Below are 26,243 nucleotides of genomic sequence, written 5' to 3'. Positions count from 1 at the left end.
CTCTCATGGACCAGGTTTGTATCATGCTCCCACTGCCAGGGGCCCCTCTGATAGTTTAAGTCACAACTGTCTCCACATATGGAGGACATGTTTGGTCCCCTGAAGTCTACCGCCATTGGTTCAGAGCTTGGTTCACCTGTCTCTGTAGATTTGTCCACAGGATCTTGACCTCCCCTTTACCCATATGTTTCCTCCTCCTTTCTTTCCTTTCGACTGGATTCCCAGAGTTCGACCTGGTGCTTGGTTGTTGTGCATCTTTGTGTCTGGTTCCATCAATTGCTGGATGAGTTAGGGTAGCATAATCTGATTGCTAGGCTAGAACAGTTCAGGCACCCTTTCCATTATTGTAGCTAGGGTCTTAGCTGGGATCATTTTTGTGGATTCTGGAGTTACTCTAGCACCACGTGGCTCTCTGATAAGGTATCTCTTCCCTTGCTCTTCCACTGCACAGCATTTCATTTTTTAAGTAAAGCTTTGTACACATTGTTTAAAATACAAGATACATGATATAAACAAAACATTGCCCTTCAGTTAAAATATACATTTCCCTTCCAAACATCCTTACATTCCAAAATGATAAAAAAGATTGTAATTAAGCATGCATGTGGAGTGACAATATTCTTTTTTATATAACAGTCTTACATATTTATTTCTAATCATTTTTCCTGTTGTATCTTTGCTTTTTTCTTTGTTTGATTTTTTTTCCTTCCTTTCCACAAAGATCTCAACAGCAATGGGTCACCCAGACTCATGAACTTCACAGAGCTTTTCAAGGAAGCTAATATGCCGCTGCCGGGATATAAAGTGAGAGAAATTATTCTAAAAAAATCTATGCTGATGGTGACAGAAACAAAGATGGAAGATAAGTTTTAATGAATTTGTTTACGTAAGTATGGGGAAAGTCTCGGGATTATTAGAGTCATTGTTGATCCATTGTTTAGTGGGAATCTTAAAATATAAATACTATTGTATTGAATAGTTAAATATGTCATGTTATATCTACTCACCAATAATAGTGTGCTGTCATTCTGCTCACTAAATTTAATTATTACAGCTAATGAGGATACATAACAAAATATCATGAAACGGTACATTGACAGAGACAAAGCTTATATGTCAACACTTACAGGAAGCAGAAACAGTCTCCTTTTAGGTACTCAATAAGGGGTGATCTTTCAAAATAAATGACATCTTTGAAGCATTTTTTCTCCCCATAGAGCATGGTGTGCTTCACGAGTTTAATGATGTCATACTACTTCAGTTTTAGAAGCTTTGTAAGCTGAACTTTCTGATTAGAAGATGTTTTCTAAGCCCTGTACTAGTAGTATTTAACTGAACCATTTTCTCCAGGGGTGATCATTTTTGATAATTAAAAGCTAGAAACATGTTCTTTGAGTCTGTTGTAAGAGACATTTACAGTCTTTACTTTCTGGTCTAATGTCATCAATTATTCCTCGTTCTGGCTGATTTAGCACCTCCCCTGTGTTATTATTTTAGCTCCGTGTCTGCAGCATGGGTGACAGGCACGGGGTCTTTATCAAGATCTAATCATTGTAGCTGCCTGCAATTAATATGGATTTATTGACTTACAGATTTTCAGTCTAGATTTGTTAACAAATTATTGCAAGATGTCTTTTTTTAAGAGCAGTTGTTTCTTTCTCTCAGATAAGAATCACCTAAGAGGGGACTAGAGAGACGGCTCAGCAGAGAGTATTGGCTGTTATTCCCAGAGGTCCCTTAGTTCAATTCCTTGTGCTAACCAAAAAGGTGGCTCACAAACATCTGTAATGAGATAGGGTTCCCTCTTCTGAAAAAGTGCAAACCTGCTGATGCAGACAGAACAAGGTATACATAATAAACAAATAAAATTCCTAAGAAAAAACAAAAACAAAAGAACACCCTTAAGGGGATGGATGAATGGCTCTACAGTTAAGATTACTGGCTGCTTTCTAGAGGACCTGGGTTCAACTCCCCAGCACCAACATTGCAGCTCACAACTGTAATCCCAGTTCCACAGCATCCAACACTCCCTTCTGGCTTCTTCAGGCACTGCACATAAGTGGAGCACAAACAAACATGGCTGAGTAAACATAAATTAATTTAAAAAAGAACACCCTATAGAACAGACATGGCAGTGCATACCTTTAATCACAGCAGAGGTAGGTAGATCTCTGTGAGTTCAAGACCAGGCTAGCTACATAGCAAATTTAAGGCCATCCACATGGCTGCAATTGTAAAATGAGACCCTGTCTCAAAAAGAAACATAGTGTTTATGTTCTTATTTTTATTTGGGTTAGGGCTTGTTTTGTGTTTGTCTTTTTTGAGTCACTCTAACTTAAAGTAATGAACATCCTGCCTTTGCCTCCAATGTGAGCTGAGGGAGAAAGGCATGTACTACCATGTCTGGGTCCATCTAGTAATATTTATTCATTTACTTGGTTGTTTGGTTGTGATTTTTGTAGAGGATCAAGACAGGGTTTCTCTATAGCTTTGGAGCCTGCCTTGGTACTTGTTTTGTAGACCAGGCTAGCCTCAAACTCACAGAGATCCACCTGCCTTTGCCTCCCAAGTGCTGGAACCAACGGTGTGCACCACCACCGCCCTGCCATTACTTGGCTTTTTAAGACTACCTTTGGCTATGTAGCTCAGACTGGCATTCAATTTGTGATCCCTTGCCTCGGCATCCTAGTGCTGGATTTATACCATAATGCCTGAGTATTTGTTATTATTTGAAGACTGAGTTTGACTAGAACTTATTAGGCATTCTTTTCAATATACTCAAACTACTAATTAGTGTTCAATACTTGTCATCAAGAACAAACCCACCTGTCCTTCTCAGTATTTTATCTTGGCACCAAGATAGCTGCAATAGGAACATATGCTCTCACGAGATACCATGACTCACTATGTATAAGTGAATTTCAGCCATGTTCCGTCTGATTAGAACTAAAAGTATACACCATATGGTCAGAAACAAATGGACCACTTAATCAACAGTCAGTGTGGGGGGGGGGGTCGCTATTGTTTGAAAACTACAGACTCATGTCCCATTTATCATAAGTTCTTGCCATTTTCCTTTTGAAAGACTGATTTCCTCCCATCATTTCTGTCTCCAGTTCTGGCCAAAGTCTTTTGCTTTGAATTCTGTGTTCAATAGTAAGTTACAAATGATTTATGATTTGAGCACTTGCATGGCTCTCATGTAACTTGCATGGGTCGCTGTGAATTTAAAGCTGGCCAAAGCAGTAGTGAACTACCATCAGTAGCTTTTGATACAACTTACAGCTGAGAATCTTCAGATCACTAGAAAGAAGCAGCCTGAGCTATTAGGATTTGTAATCCAACTGGCAATGTTGAGGGCAAACTATAAATGTGTTCATACAGAAAATGATCTTGGGAAAAACTAATTTTTGTATATTCTGAAGTTCTGTAATTTCCACACAACTTTTTAGTGGTTTTAAGAAATAAGGTGAAGTTGTTCGTGTGTTCTTTAATAGTTTCACATAATATTTGGGGCAATATTGTGACTTCTAGAATAAAATATTAAGGAGAGATTTTAGGTCAAAGTAATGTTTTGTTTGAAAGAGGATTGGTGTCTGTAGCCCCCTGTCCTGAAACTGATATAAGCTGACTAAGCTAGCCTCGAGGTCACAGAGGTCTGCCTCCTTTGGCCTCAAATACTACAGTTAAGAGTATGACCACTGCCCTTCTTTCACTTTGGACAAGCATTTATGGGTTCCTGAAAAATAATGAGTTGACCAGCATTATCCAAAGGGCAGTAGCCTTTTCCAGTTAGTCCCTGCTAAGCAAAACACATGAAGTCGTGCCTAGAGACATGGCTCAGTAACACTGGCTGCCTCTAGAGGTTCTAGACATGGCAACTCACAAACATTCAGACTAGTTCCAGGGGATCTGATGCCCTCTTTGGATCTCCAAGGACATCAAGGACATTGTGGTAAACAGACATACTTGCAGGCAAAACAGCCATACACATACAATAGAAACAGTTGAAAACTTGAGCTATGATGGTAAAGTAACCCACATAAAGAATCGGAATAGTGCTGTCATGACTGGTAGAAGAAAGGAGGGACATTGAAATGGCTGTCTTCTTTCATGTTCTTTGTCATTAATTTAACACCCTGCCAGTTGTCAAAGAAAACTTATCATATGACTTAACTACCTTGAGATTCAGAGACTGCTATTCTTGTCATTTCAGAAGCAAGGAAAGAGAAATAAATGGATTCTCATATGCTAGGGCATTGAAGGTTTTATGAATTGTAGTTTAAAGGAGTATTCAGTATAAACTAGGTGCAAATAAAATCAGTTTTTATTTATTTTCAAGACTATATATAGTTCCAAAAAGTGCTGAATAATGAATACAAATTTCAAAGGCAGAGTACCACTATTTGTTTTCATTTTAAGAATTGCAAACTCTAATTAGTGATTTTGCTTGGTTGGTTGATTTTTAAATTTTCAAGAAAGGGTTTCATTAACAGCCCTGACTGTCCTAGAACTCACTCCATAGACCATGCTGACATTGAACTCAGAGATCTGCCTGCCTCTGCCTCCTCCCAGTGCTGGGATTAAAGGCGAGTGCTACCATGCTGTGCTATTGGATTTTTATGCTGATATTTTTCCTATCTTTAACTTTTCAGTATGAGTTAAATCCTGGCCTGGCACATGTTACGTAAATGCTATACCACTGAGCTAAGTACCCAGAACATAAGGCTTATATATTTGCAAACCAATACAATTGTTGCCTTCAGCGAAAGGCTGACGGGGCAGTATATTTTTAAACAGAGATGATTGTGTTAACTTCTTGTTTTCACAATGAGAAACTTGCTTTACACAATGGTAATAAGTCTTTTACCCCCATTAATAAAATTACCCACAGAAATAATCATTTAAAACTTAGCAAAGTACTTTAGAATGGAATAAATGCTCCATAGCTATTAGTGGTTAAAATAATTCTTTCCATGTTTACTAGTTGATTCCTTTGAGCTAGGGTCTCACCAGCACCCAGCCTGGCAAACATCCAGGGCTCAATAATTTTATTGTATTCAACCTTTCCGACAAATGTAGGACTCCAGGCTCCCTAATGCTATGATTTCCTCCTATGTAAAATCAGAGTACTAGTGTTTTTTGCCAGCAACAATTTCCAGAAGATGGAAAATTCAAATCTGCTATATTGGTAAAACAAGCAACTTCCAATACTTTCTACAATTCTTTTTCTGAAATCTTTCCTTCTTAATTGCAGATGCCTCTTAATGTTTTGGCTGCTAGGCGCTTACGCAGGGCTCACTTTGGGGTTAAAGGAACTTAAGGCATTGGTGAAGGTTTTGAAAGAAAGCTTCTGGCCAGACAGTGGTGGCGCACAACTTTAATCCCAGCACTTGGGAGGCAGAAGCAGTGGAGGATCTCGAGTTCCAGAGCCCTGTCTTGAAAAAAGAAAGAACAAGGGAAAGGAAAGGGAAGCGGAAGGTAGAGATAGGGGGAGGGAGGGAAGGGAAGGACAGAAAGAAACAAGAAAGAGAGAGGAAGAAAGGAGAGACAGAAGGAGAAAGAAAAAGAAAGGAAGAGAGGAGAAGAAGGAAGGAAGAAAAGAGAAGAAAATAAAGCTAGGAAAGGAAGTGCAAGAGTCACAGGCGCCACCAAAGAAATGGAAAAGGAGCACAGGGTGAGAATGGCCTTTCCCTTTTGAGCACAGGACCCATGGTTTGTCTCCAGCCTGCCTGATACAGCAAATCCTACCTCTGGAGAGAACACTGGGATTGTAACACAGGGAGCTCATTAGCATTACAACTCCAGCTTTGAAAATATTCATGGAGAAGACTAGTACCATCTTGTGATAGCTCTGATTTCTGAGGGTCCTGTAAAATCAAAGCCTTTGGTTTTCTTTTCTAAATAAACATCATTATCATCCAATCCAGCAATGTCGCTGAAGTAGAAAGGAAAATGACAGATTTTTCAGGTGGTAAACCAATCTGACATGGGAATTTTCAATTTCTTCTCTAAGTTTTTAGCTTTTAATCTAAGAGACAGACTAAAATGTTATGGAACCAAATTGGAGGCTGGCTGAGATAATTCGTTTAGAAATATTTGGAAGTGTAGGATTAGGGAATATAACTAGTGGTAAAACATGGACTTAGTTCTTAGCACCACAAAAAGAAGACACTTAACAAATGTAGCCGGGTCTCCAGGACAGCTTCAAAGCCAGTGAGAAACTCTCTGTCCAAAATACACACACACACACACACACACACACACACACACACACACACACACACACGGAATAAACCAATGTAGCTAGACTTTTCACATCTTTCTCTCAGCACCGCTCTCTGGACACATAAAGAATATAGGCTATTTTACCACGAAGATATTTTTTTTTATTTATTTTTTTTCCACGAAGATATTTTTAATTGAATTATCTCTATTTCCATAACATATAAATTTGAATTTATCATTCAGCTAGAATCATGATCGTTTCCAACAACTTACCTTTTAGAAGGCTACAATGTTTGAAGCAAATGCACTCACAAGGAGAAAGAGCCTTCCCTGGTCTTGGTTCTTGAAGCTATTACATACTTTAGTCCTGCAAGGTTGTGTGATGCTCTGGTGGGAGAAATGCATATCTGTCCATTTTTAGGTATTCCACTTTTCTTTTTTTTAATTAAATAGAGCAGAGTTCACAATTAGGAAAGACTAACTTATACTTGCTGAGACACCTCTCTCTCTCTCTCTCTCTCTCTCTCTCTCTCTCTCTTCGACTTTGCTTTGTTTTATTTGAGCCAGGGTCTCACTCTGTAAACTAGGCTAGCCTTGAACTTCTGGAAATCCTCCTACTCTAATCTCCTGAGTGCAGGACTGTAAATGAACACCATGCCCAAACATTTATTTGCTCTGGAGACAGAGATTATTTGCTCCTGGAGCTTTTCTGTTTTCCAGGTTTACCATAGCTCACAACAATCCTCTCTTGCATCAACTTCCTCTATGTTCTGGGATTGCAAGTGTCTGTCACTACTTTATTAGTTTATTGTTTTGATTTTTCAGGTGTTGGTTCATTTTATCTGCAGATAAATATGTGCGTTTATGTGCATGTTTGGTGCATGCAGAGGTTTTGAAAAAGAGAGAAAGGAATCTTATCCCCTAGAACTGGGAGGCAGGCAGATGGTTTAAGCCACAGAATTGAACCCAGATCCCCTGGAAAGGCAGTCATGCTCTTAACTGTAGAGCCATCTCTCCAACCCCAGAAAAATACGTATTATTTTCTTTGTTGTAGGTGTGTGTGTTCATTTTAAGGTTTATTTTTAATTGTCTGTGTTCTCAAGTACCATTTTTAATATTTGTGTGTGTGTGTGTGTGTGCGCGCGCGCGTGTGCATGTGTATGAGCCTGTGTGAGTTTGTTAACATGTGGATACAGGCACCCACAGAGTCCAGAAGATATCAGACCCCCTGGAGCTGGAGTTCCAGGTTTCTGTGAACCACCTGATGTGGTTCTGGAAATGGAACTTAAATCCTTCTGGAAGAATTCCAGATTCTAACCAGCGGAGCCATCTCTCCACCCCACAGCAGATGTATTCTAAAAAATGTGATCACATCCCACTAACTCCTTGGAAATTACCTACCAGGGACCCATTCTGTTATAATCACACTTATGTAGTTCAAATAATAAACCTGAGCAACAGATGTTGGGGCTCAAGCTGAACATCAGAGAAGCAAAGCAGCCAAGCCACCAGAGAGCTCTGCCTCTACCAAGGCTGGGAGATCCTGTCTCAATGTGGCTGGAGACTAATTGCCAGAATCAAGTCCCTGCTCATGTCTTATATACTTCTCCAGTGCTGGGATTAACAGCTTACACCACCGCTGCCTGTTCTGATGGCTGTGGCTAGGGTTTGCATTCTGCTATCCAGGAAAGCTATATTAGATCATAAACAATATATCCCCACACACTTACATTTGTCCTTCTTAAAATCTCCCCTGTAAAATTGGAGATATAGCATAAAATTTCAACTTTTGAAGACACATCATCAAAAATAGAGAAAGTAGTTGGGCATAGAGGAGCACACCTTTAGCCCCAGCACTCAGGAGGCAGAGGTGAAAAGGTGATCTTTTGAGCTCAAGGCCAGTCTGCTCTACAGAGCGAACTCCAGAAGAGCTAAGAGCCACACAAAGAAAACCTATTTTGAAAAAAAAAAAAAAAAAAAAAAAAAAAAAACCAATTCTTCCCCCCAAAAAAAATATAGAGGGAAGCTTGATTTTTAAAGATGATTGCATAGTATTTTCCTAAATAAAAGTGTGTTAAGTTGGGATTTATGATCAGTGATGGATGATATTATTGGGGTCATCAATGGCAATATCCATTACAAAAGTTCTTTTCGTGCTGGGCTTGTGGCACATTCCTCTAATACTAGTACTTGGGAAGCAGAGTGTATTAATCAAATAAACAACAAAAAGGCCCTTTTCAGACTAATTACAAAGGCACCCTCTCTGGGAAGACTAATTCCAAATGTGTCTTGCCTGAAGCCTGACTATATTGCACGGGTTAGATTGTTCCAGTCTGAACTTCTGCATATTGGGAACCTCTGCTGAGGTGACCTCCGAGAGGAAGAGAATGACAGTCAATACCTAAAAGCCTTTATCATGTGTTCTATTTTGTTCAGCCATTTTGTGCTACATTGCTCCACTTAAAGGAGATTTTAAAGGCACTAAGAGAAATTTCGGAGTCTGAAAGACAGCTCAGTGGGTAACGCCTCAGCAAGCTCGCTGACCAGAATTTGATCTCTGTGATGCAAGTAAAGGTGGAAAGGGGAGAACTATTTCCTCAGAGCTGTTCTGTGACTTCCACATGTGTGTCCCTCTGATTTAGAAAGCTGCCAGATTTGTCACCAGTTGACAGTGACTAATTTCTGCATGCACATTGGTAAACAGAAGAAAAATTTGGGTGAGGCAAATTCCAGAGTTTCCTCAAGTATAGAGACAGATTTTTAGAATGTTCATTCATTTGCATTATTAAACCGACTATGAAGCTACATTTTCTAACCTGATTAATGTTATTAGAACGTAAGTGTTACTTTGTTATCCAAGTTCTGTGGGATGAAAGTACTGAATTCAAATACCCAAATAGGACAATCTCTAAAAAGCCTTTGGTTTGGTTTTTGGTTTTATTGTTGTTGTTTTGTTTTGTTTTTCAAGACAGGGTTTTTCTGTGGCTTTGGAGGCTGTCCTGAAATCCAACTCTTGTAGACCAGGATGGTCTCGAACTCACAGAGATGATCCTGCCTCTACCCCCGAGTGCTGGGATTAAAGGCATGTGCCAGCAACACCAGGCCTAAAGCCTTCTATGTAAGCCTCCTCCCTCTTCTATAATGCTGAGACTTGTGTGTACAAGGCAAGTTCTTTGCTCCTGACCCATAAACACAGCTCTAATTTCACTTGTTTGTTTTGGTTTGGCTTTTTCAAGACAGGTTTCTCAGTGTAGCAGGTCCTGGCTGTCCTGGAACTACTCTGTAGACGAGGCTGGTCTCGACTAAGAGCTCTTCCTGCCTTTACCTCCTGAGGGCTGGATTAAAGGTGTGCACCACCACTGCCAAGCTAATTTCACATTTTTGTTAGTTTTATTTTTAGACATGGTCTCATATTGCCTCTCAAGGTGACCATGAACTTTCTGCAATCCTTCTGCTTCACACCATTTCTTTTTTTAGTTAGTGTCTACACCTCATTCTCAAGCCCTTCCTTCTTGATATAATCTTTCTAAGGAAGTTCTGGCTAACCTGGAAGTCCCTGGGCTACATGCAGCTGGTCCCCAACTTGTGCAGGTCCTCTATTGTGCCCTCCTAAGTCCTAGGTTTACAAATGTGTGCCACCAGTGGCCTAGCTTAATTGTCTCCATTCTGCTTATTTTTTGCTAGTTTGAGTCACCAGGTAAAGCAGGGGGCTGTGTACTGTTGATCCTATTGCCTGCTTAGTGGTACTTTAACTATTCTTGATAGGTGATCGTCATCTATGCCACCAACGTAACAATTTTGTTTTATTATTGTGTTGCTTTTGATTAGTGAACTACTAAGCTACTTGGCATTATACCACAAAATAGTTCTTTCTGGTTGAGTCATAAATCTTTATCCGTGTGCTAAGAATTGTGGTTAAAGAAGGGGAAGTCGTTCAGCATCTCTCAAAGAACAAGCTTCACAGGAAATTAATAGATTTATTCACGCTTTTGAACCACTTTTTTTAACTTGAAGTGGATTCAAGGATGCAGCACTGAACGAGTTTTGCAAGTGTGTGCGATTTAGTAGCAGTATTGTAGCATTGCAAAAACCTAGCCAATTCTCCACTTAACACTCACCGCCTTGTAGAGAACACTGTAGGTGATCGACAGGTAAAAAAGGAAAGGTTAAATGTGTTTATTTTTGTGCTTGCTTGAAGATTGTGAATGAATTCAAACCATTTTAATGATAGATTTTTCAAGAGGTAAAAGAGCAGTGATATTGCTGCTAAACCTTCCGCAAAGCCATCAACAGGAAAGAAGGATTTGTGCTCTGGGGAGGAACTTCAGAGTTGTCCAGTGAATGAACACAGCATTCGTACTCAGGTAATAATGCATGGGTGTGCTTACATTAATACAGTGCGCTGGAGCAGATATATACTGCAGTTCCTTAAAAAGCTTGTTCTTCTAATTAAATATAATTAAAGAATAGGCTTTCTGGTGCCGGGCGTTGTAGCTCATGCTTTAATTCTAGCACTTTGGGAGGCAGAGGCAGGCAGATCCCTGGAGTTCAAGGCCAGCCTGGTCTACAGAGCAAGTTCCAGGACAGCCTCCAAAGCCACAGAGAAATCCTGTCTTGAAAAAGAAAACAAAATAATAATAATAAGAAGAAGAAGAAGCAGCAGCAGCTTAGTGACATAATTGGTCTTGGGTCAGATGGCTTGCCAGAAAGTCCTGATAGACATGTTGATTATAAGACACATAGTGAAATCTGTGTAATGATAGTCTTTATTACAGTGAGTTAGGGCAGTAATGTAAGTATTTTTTTAATATTTTGTAACTTCCTAAGTGGGCATTAACCTATTCTTTTGTTCTTACTATGTCATTGATTCCTAAGACACTGTGTTGGTTTAATGTCTGAAGAGTAAAGCCAAGACACTTGTGATGTCTTATAGCAGAACTGTACAATTGTAGGTTTGGGGACCAAATGATTAGCATTGCTTTAATGAACAGTATGAACTGATTTCTTGTTATTTAACATAATTTAGAAGAAGAAAATATGCCTTCGTTAATTGATAAACAAAGCTCTGGAAAATGATCCCGATTGCAGACACGTTATACCCATGAACCCAAATACTGGACGAATTCTTCAAAGCAGCTGGTGATGGAATTGTGCTCTGGTAAGATAGTAGTTTGTCTTGTAACCATATTTGCAAGATAACCTCCACCGAATGAATATGTCTTCTTATGGATGCTTTTGGCTGGTTGATGTAAGTAGAGAAAAAGAGAGGACAATTACCGAATTTTGTCTTTTTCATCTAATATATGTCTAAAGTTACCTGTAAAGGCAAAAATCAGTCAAGAAGTAGAGACCTTTTTATAAGGTAGAATGCCTCAGCTTCCAATTTTTCCTCATCACTTAGCAAGTAGAGCATTACAGGCTTGTCAAACTTAAAGTATGTCAAAGATTCATTTATTGTGAAGTGCTGTGGCTTCTAAAGAGACAAAAGAAGCTAGCCCTCAGTTCTCGCTCTTCCTGACCTAATTCTGAAAATGCTTTTGTGAGCCAGTGTGGCTGTCGCAGAGCCAGCAGTATCTTGGCAGAAATGATGTAAGATTATCAACACTGTCCATTACTGCCCTGGCCTCAGAGACAGGGTCTAAAGTATGCTCCGTAGTAAGTTCTGAGCTGCTGTATTTTTTTTTTGTTCCTTTTGTTCCTTTTTTCTCTTTTGGTTTTATCGAGGCAGTCTTTCTTCTGTATCCTTGGCTCTAAAAGAGGCTGGCCTCATGGAGATCCATCTACCCCTGCCCCCCATGTGCTGGCATTAAAGGCATGCACCATCAGGCCCAGCCTCATTCTGAGTTTCTATGCAAGCCTCAGCGACTGTGTGATTGGAGTCCAGATAATCAAACCCTTTACATTCAAGTTTCTACTATGATCTTCATAGTATCATAAAATTTCAGCATCCCTGATGCAAAACTCCAAAAACTAAAACTGTTTTATTTTTGTTTTTATTAAAATATGCAGTAATTATACATGACAATGGGTTTCACTAACCTTTTCATATACATGTGTGTGTATATATATGTCATACCCCTACACATTGCCCTTTCCCGTCCTGTCCCTCCTCGCTCCCATCTCACCCACTCTACTTGTAGTTTTTTTTTTTTTTTCAATGACCCAGTGAGTTTCATCAGGCTTGCTTACAGAAGCAAGGCTTAGAGCACTGGAAATGTTTCCAAATCTGGATAATGATGCCACAGTGGAATCTCCACAGCTAGCTTCAGGTGACAAGTGATAGTCAAAGCAGAAATTCCCAAAATACTGCATAAAATTACCTTCTGGGCCAGGAGCATACTCCTCAGTGACAGTGTATGCCTAACATGTTCATGGGGCATGGTGACATATGCCTATAATTCCAGCACTCAGGAGGGTAGGGTGCCACAGATGTCTGAGTTTGAGGCTAGCCTGATGTATTATAGTGAGTTCAAGGACAGCTAGGGAGATAGAGATCCTGTCCCAAAAAAAGAAAAAGAGAAAGAAGAAAAAATAACAAAAACAACATTAGCACCACAAAAAAGCAAAACTTATATTTAGGTTGTGTGTGTATATGTATGTGTGTGCTTGTATGCATACATACACATATATGTATTCATGTCATGAATGAAAATGCCATTCAGACTTGCCATCCAGCATGTCATCTGCATTCTGAACATATATAATTTCTCTGTGGTCAACATGAGGAAAGTCATCTATTGCATTTGGTATTATTTTCTAATTATGTGTGTGCCTCCATGGGTTTATGTGTACCACACACGTGTGCAGGTACCTGTGGAGGACAAAAAGATGGCTCAGGATCCCTTGAAACTGGAGTTACAAGCAGAGCTATTCAGTGTGGGTCTGGGAAACAAACCTGGATCTTTGTAAGAGTAGTAATTGCTCTTAACCATCTCTTCAGCTTCCAAAATTTATTGCATTTTGGAGATGGTATGAAGGATATTTTATAATAAGCTTAACATTAGTGAAGATTTACAATAATCGTTGATTGAGACAGCATCTCCTGCGGGTCTCCAGCCAGCCTCCAGCTTGCTATGTAGTGCCAATGGCTTGAACTCTGGAAGCTTCTGCCTCCATGCTCCAGTGCTAGGAATTATAAGCTTCATGTCCAGTTAGTGGTCCTGGGGCATCGAACTCTGTACCTCATGCATGCTAGCTAAGCACTCTACAAAGTGAGATATACATCCCAAATTCTATCAACTCTGAAAGTCGATCAATTTGTGTTTGTTTGTTTCAGCAAATGATCAACCTTCAGTTCCTGACACAATTGATGAGAGAGCTATCAACAAGAAGAAGCTTACACCCTTCATCATTTAGGTGTGACATGCTTCCTGTGCCATCTTCCTTAATAGCTTGTTTGAATTAGAGGCCATAGCCCCTGTATTCCATGTGCTGTACTTTAATCCTCAGAGTCGCTTCTGACTGAGAATGATCATGGGATATTTTATAAGCAATGAGCTGGGACTCAGAAAGGCTTGGGTAGCTTGCTGATGTCCACAGAGGCACAGATCCTTATTGTACTTAAAGCCCTCTGTTCCTTTTATTGTCTATTGTGTTGGGATATTGCCAAATAAAAATGACTTAAGCTCTTACTTAGCTGGGATGCTCCAGCGATGGAGTGTTTGTGCTTTTTCAGTGAGTGAGAGTAGACTAGTATAGCAAAGTCCCTCCGGCAGGGAGTGTCACTTGAGATGTGCAGATTGGTCATTTCTAGAACCTGGGTGTATGCCATATGCTGATGGACTTGCCTTTTAGGCAATTTTAGAAAAGTGACCCCATACTCTGGTTATGTGACGGCTGCTCTTAAAATCAGCAGAATTCAGAGCAATAAAGTAAAATAAAACCCTACTTCTCCAGTAGAATTCTACAAAAATAATAGGAGTGAGGCTGAGATTTGTCTCTTTGATTTTTAAGGCTAAATTCTGTTTTCTTGACTGGCGGCGGATGAAATGGATAACTCATACTGATTTCTTAGCGTTATTTTCAGTGAAGGCAGAAGTGAACTGGGTGGGAAAAAGATCGAGAAGTGTATAATTTGGCTGTCTTGCAGGAAAACTCTGAACTTGGCACTGAATCTCTGCTTCTGCCATTGGGTGTCATGTTGTGAACATTGGAAGCCAAGATTTATGGGCTGGGAAACCTCTATTTGTTTTGGGACTGCTCTGGCAGATTATTAAGATTGGCTTGTTAGCTGGGATATTGAATTGAGCAGAATGAAGGTAATGGAACAAAGTTGTTATTCTTCTGAGAGCTTTTAATTGGTGATTCTTTTTTTTTTCTTGCATTTTACTGAAGTGCGTAAATGATGACTAGGAACGAACATGGGAACTTTATTCAGGAACAAAATCCATACACCTCTCTGTCTTTTAGCTGTTGTGAACATTTGATGACAGTTCATGTAAAGACACTAAAAACACATAGAGATTTACACTAGGTGTATACCCCAGTTTCTGTCCACCTTGGGGATTTTTTTCCCGTTATGTGTGCCTGTGTGTGTGTGTGGTTTATGTATATGTTGTGGGTAAATACATGAGATTTACAAGTGTGTATGTATATGTAGTGGAGGCAAGAAATCAATGTAGTGTGTCTTCCTAATGCACTGTTCCACCCTAGTTTTTTTGAGACAGGGTCTTCTACTGAACCTCCAGATTTTCAATTTGACTAGACTGGCTGGCCAGCAAACCCCAGGTAACCTTGCTCTTCACCTCCCCAGCATTGGGATTACAGATGCACCCCACTGCACCTAGCTTTTACTCCGATGTTGGGGGATCCAAGTTTGGTCTCATACTTGCACAGCAAGCAATTTACCAACAAGTACCTTTTCTCCAGTCGCAGACTTACTTTTGAGACAAGGTCTGTGACCGTGAATCTGACCTCCCCCAATTTGGCTGGACTGCTGGTGAAAGCAAGCCCCAGAGAACGCCCTGCTCCCTTTTCTCTGCAGCTCTAAGAGGAGAATGTGGTTTTTTATTGGATGCTGGGGATTGAACTTGGGTTTTATATTTAAGAATGTTTTTTGTTGACTGAGTTATTTTAGCAAGATGTTGACTATCTCAAAGCTACAACTAGTTGGTAGTAGACCTTGAGACATACAAAAAAAAGTATCAAAAGACTGAGAGAAACTATGTATGCTGTGATGTGCTTGTAATGTCAGCGCCTGGGGCAGGTTGATCATGTAGACTGAAGACAACATGGGCTTGTCTCAAAGAACACTGAGAGTGGGGAAGGGCATAGCCAATATCACATCACAAATTGACTGAGGATTTAAGTGCTCACAAGCACTGGCGGCTTTGCTTAGAGACGGGGAGACTTTGAGGAGCTTATGAAATTGTCTCCGGAGGAAGCCACAAGATGGGCCAACTTTCATCTGGAAAACTCGGGCTGGCAAAGATCAACAACTTCAGTGCTGACATCAAGGTAACTGCAAAGAACCAGAGCATTTGGAGATTTATAGTGACTTGGGAGATTTTTTTTTTTTCAGCTTAACAGAGAAAAGGATCCTAGGATATCACCAAGCCTTGCAGCCCCTTGTTTTTTGGAGACAGTCTTGCTTATTTTTGTGCCCAGGCTGTCCTGATATCACTGCTGTAGACAAGGATGACCTCAAGCTTACCAGATTCTGTTTCTACCTCTTAGGTGCTGACTTTCAGACACATGCCACCATAGCTAGATGATTTTTTTTCTTATTTTGTATCTGTTGTTTCAAGCAGCCTGTATTTCGAGCTGGCCTAAATCTCGTAGTTGAGGATGATATGAATTGCCCATACAGTCTTTTGTGAGGTGTCTAGATTTAACCTAGATGTTTTATGAATGCTTATATAAGCACTATAGTTACTAAGTCCAATTTGGTTTTTTCAGATATGATTTTACTTTGTAGTCCAGGTCAGTTTACAGCTCTCTGTGTTGGTCAGGCTGGCCTCCACTTGGCAATCTTCCCGCATCTGCCTAAAGAATATATGCAGGCATAGCCAATGTGCTCTTGTCAGTGGATATTATTTTTTAATGAAGCCCGCTTTGAATATTTTTAAAAAGTTAAAAATTTTTCTTGCATTTGCCAATCAGGGAAGTCTTTAACCTCATCCCCCAGGGAAAGGGGGAGAAATGAGCATGTTTTGTTATATGAATTCCAATCCTATAAGGTTAAATGTTATTTTACCAACTATACATGTTTCTCATTTGGGACTTTCTGTCAGTCCCACTTTGATTATATAATTAACACAGCAGATGTTGACTCATAAGTTGATATGGTCCTGTGCTTTGGAATGGTACATAATGTGTTTATTTTCTCTTTTCTTATGCTTCCTGGATTTCTGTTCTCCTATTTCATGCTTGTTCTATCTTTGTCCAGCTTTTTGACTTCAGTAATTCAGTGAAGGTACAGAAACACTTACTAGCTTTATTGTAGTGATGGTACCAATGCATTGGGAAGCCTTAACAAAGATAAGTCTGGGACAGATGGGCTTGTCTCGGTAAAGATCTCTCAAATAAGGAGGCAGAGAAGGGTGCCATATCTCTTTGCACAATCTAATCCGATCAATTGTTCTTGTCAAGGGGAGATGGTAGTAAGATGCAGTTCCACCTGTAAGTGTGATCACACTGATATTTTCAATTCTTTCGTAGGATTCCAAAGCCTATTTCCATCTGCTCAATCAGATTGCGCTAAAGGACAGAAGGAAGGTGAACTACCTATAGACATTAACATGTCAGGGTTCAATGTAAGTATAGGTGTTCTTTCAAATTAAGCAGGTTTATACTAGTGTTGTGTCTTGCTTGTTTTCTTCTGTTGAGACAAGGTCTTGCTATGTAGCTCTAGCTGGGCTAGAACTTGCTATGTAGAGCAGACTGGAAGTCAGCCTCCTGAGATTCCCCTGCCTCTGCTTTTTGAGAGCTGGGATTAAAGGCATGTGCTGCCACATCCAAATAACTTTCTGTAAATTCAATCAAAATTTCCATGTAACCTCACATAGTGGTGTTAGACACTTTTAAGATTGTTTTTAGTGCTGGCTGCAGCAAGTTATGTGACCTACAGGAGACAAACTGTCCTGATTTATTTAGATAATTCAGAATTTAATAATTATGGTAGTACTGGATTTTATGAATGACATACAATATTCAAAGTGAGTATAGGGAAATCCATACTCTGGGTTTATTCTTACTGTGAGTAGAGGAAGGGCTAGTCTATGCAGTTCAGACTGAATATCTGTGATAGCCTGACCTCTTGAAATACAATCAATCAAGATGAACCATCATACCAGTATGTCCTCCGCTTTGATTGCTGTTACCACATTCCTTGTGTCTTGCCCCAATATTCATCCAGGATTTCCCCCACTGGCTCTAAAATTTGTTCTCAAATTGACCTGCTTAGTTTTAGTTTCTACAAAAATATCCCATTTCCTTTTTCATCTGTCCCCACACACCCTTTATCCCTTGTGCAGTTATTCTTCCTCCAGACCCTACTTTTTATTTTATTTAATTTTGGCTTTTTGACAGCCAATTTTTTCTGTAACCTTGGCTGTGCTGGAACTTGTTCTGTAGACCAGGCTGGACTCAAAGTCAAGTGGTGATTCACCTGCCTTTGGCCTCCCAAGTGTTGAGATTAAAGGTGCATGCCACCACCACCTAGCCCAAACATCGCTGGAACGCCAAGGCTGTCCTTGCTTGTTTTTTTCAGGTATGTTTTTTAAGATTAAGGGTCTGAGAGGTGGCTCAGCTGTTAAGAATGTTTGCCACTCTTGCTGAAACCATAGTGATGTTCCTACCAACCACTTCAAGTAGCTCACAACAACCTGTAACTTCAGAGCCAGGGACCCAAGTGCCTTTCGCATGCTCAGGCACATGGGGGTGAAAGAGACTCTTTTTAAAAGATTTATTTTATTACGTATATAGTGTTCTGCCTGGCATGTATGCCGGCAATGGCTGCCACAAGAGGGCACCCAAAACTCATGATACATGGTTGTGAGTCTTTGAAGAGATTCTAAAAAGAAAGAAAACTTTCTGAAAACAAAGGTTTTTATGAAACTATCCATATTGAAAGTTAAATCTTCTAGGGAACATGGCTGAAAAGATGAATAACAGCTTTTTTTCCTCCTCGCATTTTGGCATGATAACCCCAGGTACTGTTTTACTCATTCTTTAGACATGTGTTCTAGCGTTTACTGAGGATGTACAAGTACTACAAATCCTGTGCCTCCTGCTTTTGCATTCAAAACTATTATATAATAAGTACCATGTGTTAGCTGAAAGAAAGTACACCTGTTACCCAGCCTATGATTATAGGGGCAATTTATATATACTTTTTATGGCTCAAAAGATGCTTTTTTAATAAAGGAAACAGATGATTTGAAGAGAGCCAAAGTATACAAGCTTCAACAAAGCAGATAAATTAGGTTGCAGACAGTTTGTTACCCCTGCTGATGTCGTCAGTGGAAACCCCAAACTGAACTTAGCCTTTGGGAATAACCTCTTTTAATAAATACCGGCACTCACTAAACCTGAAAACCAGGACATTGACTGACTCCTACTAGGAAGGTAACTCTTAAAGTTTCTGTGATTCTAATGCAGAATCTGAGACATAAAAAACAGAGGTCATTAATGATATGATTCCAACAGTGAGTTGCTTTATCCATTTGGCCTTTGCAAGAATCTGCTAGTTAGGCGCAGTCCTGAATGAGAACTGCAAACTGTTGGATGAGATGGAAACAAAATTGCAAATAAAGTAGTTGAGCTGGGGATTGTGACTCAGTGCCAGAACTCTTCTCCAGCACAGCCAGGATTAGAAAAGAAAATAAAGTCCAGGTCCTATCATGAGACCAATTAGTAAACAAATGTTTTGTTTTTGATGTTTAGTTATATATATTGGGGTAGGCAGGTTTTGTTTGAGTTTTACTAACCTATTTATTTTGAGAAAAGGCTTTAGGTTTTTGTTTGTTTGTTTGAAGGTTTTATTTTTTAACCTAGTCATCTAGAGTCAAGCTTTACAGCTTCAGGATGACCTTTCAAATTCACTATGTAATAAAGAATGAACCTCTCAGTTCCTTGTGGTTGTGCTGTTAATGGTAAAATAATATTTTCAATGCTAAAGGCCTGTGAAATCTTTCTTAAATGATTTCATGTCCTGTGCAAGTGTTTTCAGCAATCTGCATAAGCAGCACTTTATAAAACTTGTTTTTGCTTCAATTGTACATAGTGTTTTTTTTTTTTTTAAAGAAATATATAGTATTTTTATTTAAGTACTTCCAAAATTTGAAATCATCTGTGTGCTAATTGTAAACGATGCATTTCTTTTAGAGTATTTCACAGTTGTACAAAGATTCTGGAGGTTCTATTTTTCATTGTTACTGATAAGCATGTAACACTGTCGAATCTTCATATAGTTGGCATTTCAAATAAACACTTATAGTTACAATGGGTTTAGGCTTGGCTTTCTGATCCTCCAGCATCCAAGTGCTGGGATTTACAGGGGGCATTGGCATGAAGTTTTAAGCGTGCTAAGGTTTAAACCCAGAACTTCATGTGCTCTAGGCAAGCATTCTGCAAACTGAACTACCTTCAGAGCTTTGAAGTGGATCTGAGACAGTGTCTCACTCCTGTACCTGAAACACACTTGTAGTAGCTTCAGACTGACCTTGAACTCCTTAGTGGTCCTCTTCTTCAGCCTTATGAGGGCTGATATTATAGACATGAGCCACCAGGTATGTCTAGATCATCCTGTTAAGCCTCAATTTAGAAAGACACAAATACATGGTGAATTTAACCTGTTTTAGGAATTGTATTTCAGTTATCCATAGTCAGAGTGGCATACTAAATATGTGACAATTATTAGATCACAAGAAAGCACATAAAATAGATAAATACATGCACTGGTCCTATCTGTATACAAGACACTAATGAATGAATACTTTTGTGGCTGTTTTAATAGGAGAAACCAAAGAAAGAACCTTTCGTAACTGGATGAACTCTCTTGGTGTTAACCCTCATGTAAACCATCTCTATGCGTAAGCTATCCTACTGCTACTATGAAATTATGAATGTTATGAATGGATTTAGCATAAATAATGACATCACTAGCAAGTATTCATATTACAAAGCATTAGTGGATACACATCATCATTCCTAATACACAAAAACCCAAATTTTTCTTTACCTGATCATTGGCTGTAAATGATAGAATATGTAAATGTACTGATGGTATCTAGGGAACAGGTACTTAAATTTTTAAATAGTCTGGGGATATTCATAGCAGACATCCCATGAGTCCCTACAACCTTTGGCTTCCTGGATGGACTGTCCTTTGCTGGATGTGTAATGGTTTGAAGCCCAGCCATATTTCCTATCTTCACTATTTTCCTACCATTTGCCATTCACTGCCTACTAAGTCTAATATTAGTTTTGGCCATTAAGGCGGGAACATATATACCAAAATCACATCATTGTTATCCACATAGTTGTTCATTATATGTTTTTCTGACTTTCATGTAGTGGCTCTGAGATTTAATGCAGTGTCCTCTATCATTTATGGGGGCTGTTTTCAAGCTCATAATAACATGTGTCCTTTCCCCTCACTCTCATTATTATTATTTTTTTTTTATTTTTCTAAACAGAGTTTCTCTGTGTAGACCAGGCTGGCCTCAATGTAGATCAGGCTGGCCTCAAACTTAAGCAAGATCTTCCTGTCTCTGCCTCCTGAGTGGGCTGGGATTACATGCGCTGGTTACCACTGGCTGCCTTATTACTTTATTTCTGGTAGTTGGCGGATGTCACTTGTAGACCTGGCTGACCTAGAATTGTTTATATAAACTAGGCTTGGCCTCTGTCACAGAGATCACACTGCTTGCCCTCCCAAGCCTAGGATTAAAGGTGTCTTAAATTTCACTAGCTGTGCCTGTCACAGACTTTGAAGTGAATTGAGTGGTGGTCTTGGTCTATTTTCTTTCGTGCACAGACTAATTTAGAAAAGTATGAGCTGGCAGGTATTGTGACTTAGAGATATTGTTTGAGTTGTGTTACTGCTTATAAGCACTGATGATGTTGTGTTTTGAATTGTTAGTGACCAACAAAAAGATGCCCTGGTCATCTTACAGCTGTATGAACGAATTAAAGTTCCTGGTGGACTGGAGTAAAGTTAACAAGCCTCCATACCCAAAGCTGGGAGCCAACATGAAAAAAGGTAGCAAATTTGGCATCTGCTTCATTTCTTTCTTTTGTTTCAAAACCTATGGGCCCTAAGCTGCTTCGAGGATAGTGAACTGTTCTTTGGTTTTGGGCAGATTAATTTACCATTACAAAACACATGTGTGTGTGTGTGGGGGCTCATGTGCATATTGAACAAATGACAATCTTAACCATTCATTTACTTTTTGTACATTTGTGTTAGAAAACTGCAACTATGCAGTTGAGTTAGGAAGCATCCAGCAATTCTCCCTGGGGCATTGGAGGACAAGACCTGAATGATGGGAACTCAACCTGACGTGGCTATTTAGTCTGGAGCTGATGAGAAGGTATTATGTACAGTGTTGATCACTGAAGTTTCTCAGTATGGGTCTAGGAATTCACCCTTAGTATATTTTCATGGCTTAAATTAATCATTTAGTTCAATAAATATACTTTGAGCTTATTGTACTTAGACTCTGAAATGAGTTTTAAGGATTATATGTTGCATCATTGTTAAACGATACTTCCTTGTGTATTAGCTAGAACTGTATTTGTTGCCAACTCTTCACAGAAGTCTGATATGTAGCTTTAAGCCTGATGCAGTGTCACTGAGTAACATTGACAGACGGGTTGCAGCTCCAGCTCAGTAGTCTCTGGGATGCTCTGGCTCAGTACTCTAGGATGCTCTAGCTCAGTAGCTCAGCATGCATGGAAACCATCCATAGACCCCAAAACAAATAAGAAAAGTTAGAATGGTGGCTCTTACAGAAATCTCAGCACCTAGGAGTTTGAGGAGGGGGACTAAATATTTGAAGGTAGTTTGTGCTATATAGGGACATCTTGAACTATAGAGAAAGACCTTGCCCAAAAGGAACAAACCAAAACAAAATATCAGAATATATATATATATATATATATATATATATATATATATATCAAACCATTTGGGGCTCGAAGATCTGGGCCAGCAGGATGCCTCAATGGTTAAAATTACTTGTTCCCAGCTTGACGACCTGAGTTCTGTCCCTGAAACCTGTGTGGTGAACCATCTCTCCAAGTTGTTCTGTGACTTCATAGGTGTCCTGTGGCATATCTGTGTCCATATAAACATAATAACTATAATTTTATACGTTTTTAAGAAATTGAAGAATTTATTTTGATGTATTTTTAATATTGGTATATAAGGAACTTTAATAATATCCAATCCCACTTGTAGCCCCTGCAACTCCTGCTGGATCCCCCCGATTCACCTGCCCACTTCAATGTTTTTTTTTATAACCCACTTGAGTCCAATTAATGCTGTCCATATAGTGTGGAAAATCCATTTGCAACATGTGCCCCTATTAGAGCCATGATAAAACTGTCATAAGCTACCAATGATCCTGTGTGGGTATCGTATATACAACCACAGCTACTGTGAATTAAGGGTTCAACAGCCCTGTCATGGCCAAATGATGCTGTTTCCCAGCACTTCTTTCTGAGTTCTGGCCCTTGCACTCTTCCTACCCACTCAAAAAATGAATATTCTTTACCAATACCACCAAAAGCATTCATCATGCTCAGGTACCAGCCAAAGCATAGTGTATGACGCACATGTGTGAGTGATATGGGAAGGCTTATGCCACTGTCTCAGATGAAGGTCAGAAAAACTATTAGAACCAGTTATTTTTTCATCCATTGTAGTATCTGGGAATCAAATTCAAGTGGTCAAACATGTGCATTAAGCTACTTTACCCACTGAGCCCGTCTTGTCAACCCCATGAAATCTGTGTGATAAAACTGTACATGAGACTTTAGCTTTTTTTTATTTTTAGTTTTTAGAGTTTCTGTGTAGTTGTGGATCTCAGTCCTAGAACCAGCTATTGTAGACAAGGCCAGTCTTGAACTTACAGAGATCCCCCTGCCTGTCTCCCAAGAGCTGGAGTTAACGGCATGCACCACCACTGCCTGGCAAGACATATTTAGAAGCAGCATTTTTTAACATGAATATCAGGACTTTTTCTGCCTATCTCTCTTAGATATACCCTTAATGTTCTGAAGATCTTTGGAGAAGGGTCAAAAAGCAAATGATGACATCATTGTAAACTGGGTGAACAGAACATTGAGTGAAGCTGAAAGTCAACTTCTATTCAGAGTTTTAAGGTCAAAGTATACTGATTATTATATATCCTGTTTGCTAGATAACAGAAGTTGCTTTAAGGACAACCTTGGGTTTCTTTTGTAAGAACTGTTCTTGCACCTAATGGCAAGATTTCCTCCTTGGTCGTCAGGCTTATATAAAGAAGCACATGTTTATTTTCATTACTAAAATTCTTAGATTTGTTCCTTTTCATTAGACAAGATGATCAGCTCCAGTCTGGCAGTTGTGGATTTATTCCATGCCATCCAGCCAGGCTGCATTAACTATGACCTTGTTAAGAGCGGAATCTGCAGGAAGAAATAGACAAGCACAATAATGCCAAGTAAGGGCAAACACTCGTTGTCACACAAAGAGCACTGGGAAAGACAGTTTGTACAGATGCTCTACTCAGTTCTCCCTGGATAGTGATGGCATCTGGGAAAGATCTTTTATTTAAAGGTTTTATTTGGATCCAGTTCACAGACATCCAATTGACTTATACAATGTAATGGTTTTGGCAATATTCACAGTATTATATGATAACCATCGCAACGTATGTTAAAACACTTAAGAGACAAATAAGAGGAGCCTTCCTGAGCAACACTAGTCACTGTCACTGTCACTGCCCTTTACTTTCCGAGCACCCAGCAAACAACATAGTTCCTAGGCTCTGTATTTATTTTTATTCTTCTAACTGTTTTATCTCTCCATTATTTAACATCGATTATATATATCACTTTCACCAACATCTTCCCTTTGTACCCTCAACCTAACTACTCTAAGCCTCTCTGTCCTTAAGTGTACTAACTTTGTGGAGCCCACTTAAGACAATGAATGACTATATAGCCTCTATATGAATAAAATCCTATCATTTGGTAATAACATGGGTAAATATGGAGATGAAAAATTATTTAGAGTAGAAACACAAAATTTAATGTCTATAAAGTTTCCTGTTGCAGTATTCTGAAATGCTTCCTGGATCATTCGGAGGTGCTCCTTCCTACCTGATCTCCTAACTACACATGTCAGTATTTTCATCTTATGCCTTTCCCTAACCTTGCCTCATAACTCCTGTGTAGCATGTAGATCCTCACTTCTACCTCTTGCTTTGAAAGTACTTGGTGCATCAACCTAGGCATTTGAGTTTTTTACTTGGTACTTAAGGAGGGAACTAGCATATACAAGTCCCTGAGTTCCATCCCCAGCACCACACTCACAAAGATAACTAGTCTGTTACCTCATTATACTACACGGAGTATTTCATAATTAATTGTGTGGTCATCCTGGGTAATCACACACACACACACACACACACACACACACACACACACACACCTTCATTTTTATGTGAAGAATGCAAAAATAAATTGTAAAAAATTAGTATAACTTGAGACTGAGAGCTGGGGGCTCAGCAGTTAAGAGCACATGTTGCTCTTACAGAGGACCTGGGTTCAGCTCCCAGCACCCACAGTGTGGTTCCCAAACATCTATAACTCCATTTCCAGGAGAATGAATGCCTTCTTCTGACATCTTCAGTCACCAGGAACACATGTGGCATCCATATTTGCATAAAGAGAAAACACTTGCACATAAAATAAAATAAATAAATCTCATGTTTTTATTTCCTATAAAGTTGAAAATCAATTCTAAATAAAAATAAAACAGAAAATATGTGGAATTAGTTAATTGGTACTTTTCTGTTTTCTGAAATAATGTCTCATTGTGGAGTTCTGCTGCTTTCAAACTTACAGGACCCTTGACCTCAACATCTGTCTCCACAGTGCTAGGGTTATAGAATTATAATCATGTGCCACTATGGTGCAGGTTCTCTGATTTGTACTTTCACTACAAAAAATTTTGCATCCCAGCTTACTAGATTATGTAAAAGGAAATAGATGGTGTTCTTGGGGCTGGAGACATGGGTCATGGTGCCAAGAGCATTCATTGGCTGCTCTTCTAGAGAACCTAGGCTTAGGTCCCAGCACCCACAGGACAGCTCAGCTTTCTTCATAACTCTAGTTTCAGGGAATCGACACCCTCACACAGACATACATGCATAAGAAACACCAAAGCACATAAAATAAATGAATCCTTTAAAAAAATATTCATAGGTACCCTGACAAAGAAAAAGCTCATTTTGATTTTTTGTCTCCTCAAAAACTAGGTGTATGCAGTGTCAATGGCTAGAAGAATTGGAGCCAGAGTATACGCGCTCCTGAAGACCTTGTGGAAGGAAACCTCCAAGATGGTCAAGTGACCGTGTTTTTGCATGTTTGATGGGCAGGGGGATGAAGAGAAAATAACCAATCTGAATAGAACTATCCTTACTCAAAGGTGCATGATTGGCAAGTCAGTTATTCCCAGGTCGAAGTGCTCACGCTTAAAGAATTTCTGTCACTTAAAGGACTTTTATTTTTGATTAACAAGGAATAGCTCATCATGACATCCTTCGGGGAAAGAGATTTAGAAACAAGCAACTCTCTTCCCTTCCAGTTGGATCTGTTCAGCACACCTGAACATGCTCACAGCCGACCTTCTGCTCTCTCCTCCCAGAATAATTGCCCCTTTGACATTTCCTCATGCTGTGTATTACCTCTCTGTGTATCTTTCACTCTTCAGGATGTCAGCTCTGTGACTTGCTTAGATAGGTAGATAGCAATAGTATTAGCTTGCCATTTTGCTTTCCAAGTTCTTACTGGAGAACGTG

The 26,243-nt window shown here is 39.4% G+C and overlaps 1 pseudogene; it reads left to right on the top strand.

Annotated features, from left to right (window-relative positions):
• The window catches only part of LOC127214777 (plastin-3-like), a 29,379-nt pseudogene extending 3,586 nt beyond the window's left edge, over nucleotides 1–25,793 (top strand).
• The last annotated feature ends 450 nt before the right edge of the window (nucleotides 25,794–26,243 follow it).

Source organism: Phodopus roborovskii, unplaced genomic scaffold (assembly GCF_943737965.1).
Source record: "Phodopus roborovskii unplaced genomic scaffold, PHOROB, whole genome shotgun sequence".
NCBI lineage: Eukaryota > Metazoa > Chordata > Mammalia > Rodentia > Cricetidae > Phodopus > Phodopus roborovskii.
This window is presented reverse-complemented; position numbering and strand designations above follow the sequence as displayed.